Genomic DNA, 599 nt, shown 5'->3' with positions numbered 1-599 from the left:
ATATAACAAAGGATAGTTTCAATCTGCCTACCTCTGGGTTATGGGTCCAGCATGCTTCCATTGCAGTACTCTGCTGCACATGTAAGTGCAAGAGATCCTGAAGCACTCACTCATCATGGGAAAGTACCAATGTGTTTATTCGTTAGTTGATGGAAGAAACATCTTACAAAAACTCTCCAGATTATTGATTTTTTAATGTTTTTCTAGGAAACGTTCTAGATGTATGCTTATTAGCCTTTGTCAGTAGGCACTTTTCGCAAAGTGTCTCTGTGGCGCAATCGGTTAGTGTGTTCGGCTATTAACCGAAAGGTTGGTGGTTCAATCCCACCCAGGGACCTAATTAAACTTGTGATCAGATTTTGGTGATCTTTAAGTAGACAAGTCAAAATTTCAAACCCCCTGTTACGGTGTAGGGTACCTGGCCTTCTCTGATGTAATCAGAGTTAGATTTGATTCAGTGATTTTATAAAAACAGCTAGGAAGCACAATTTAGCAGTGGGTTGCAGAGAAAAAAAATATGCTGGCAGAAAAATCCAATTGAGTGATTAAACAGCTCTTCATTTTCTGGCTTTATTTTTATGCTAACAAATTTGTTCTCT

General features: G+C 38.6%; 1 non-coding gene across 1 annotated transcript; it reads left to right on the top strand.

Moving 5' to 3' along the window:
- Positions 1-263: 263 nt before the first annotated feature.
- TRNAN-AUU (transfer RNA asparagine (anticodon AUU)) lies at positions 264-337 on the top strand. Its single transcript has one exon. It is a non-coding gene; the product is annotated as a tRNA-Asn (tRNA).
- Positions 338-599: the final 262 nt, after the last annotated feature.

This window comes from Pseudophryne corroboree, unplaced genomic scaffold, assembly GCF_028390025.1.
Source record: "Pseudophryne corroboree isolate aPseCor3 unplaced genomic scaffold, aPseCor3.hap2 scaffold_817, whole genome shotgun sequence".
Lineage (NCBI taxonomy): Eukaryota > Metazoa > Chordata > Amphibia > Anura > Myobatrachidae > Pseudophryne > Pseudophryne corroboree.
This window is presented reverse-complemented; position numbering and strand designations above follow the sequence as displayed.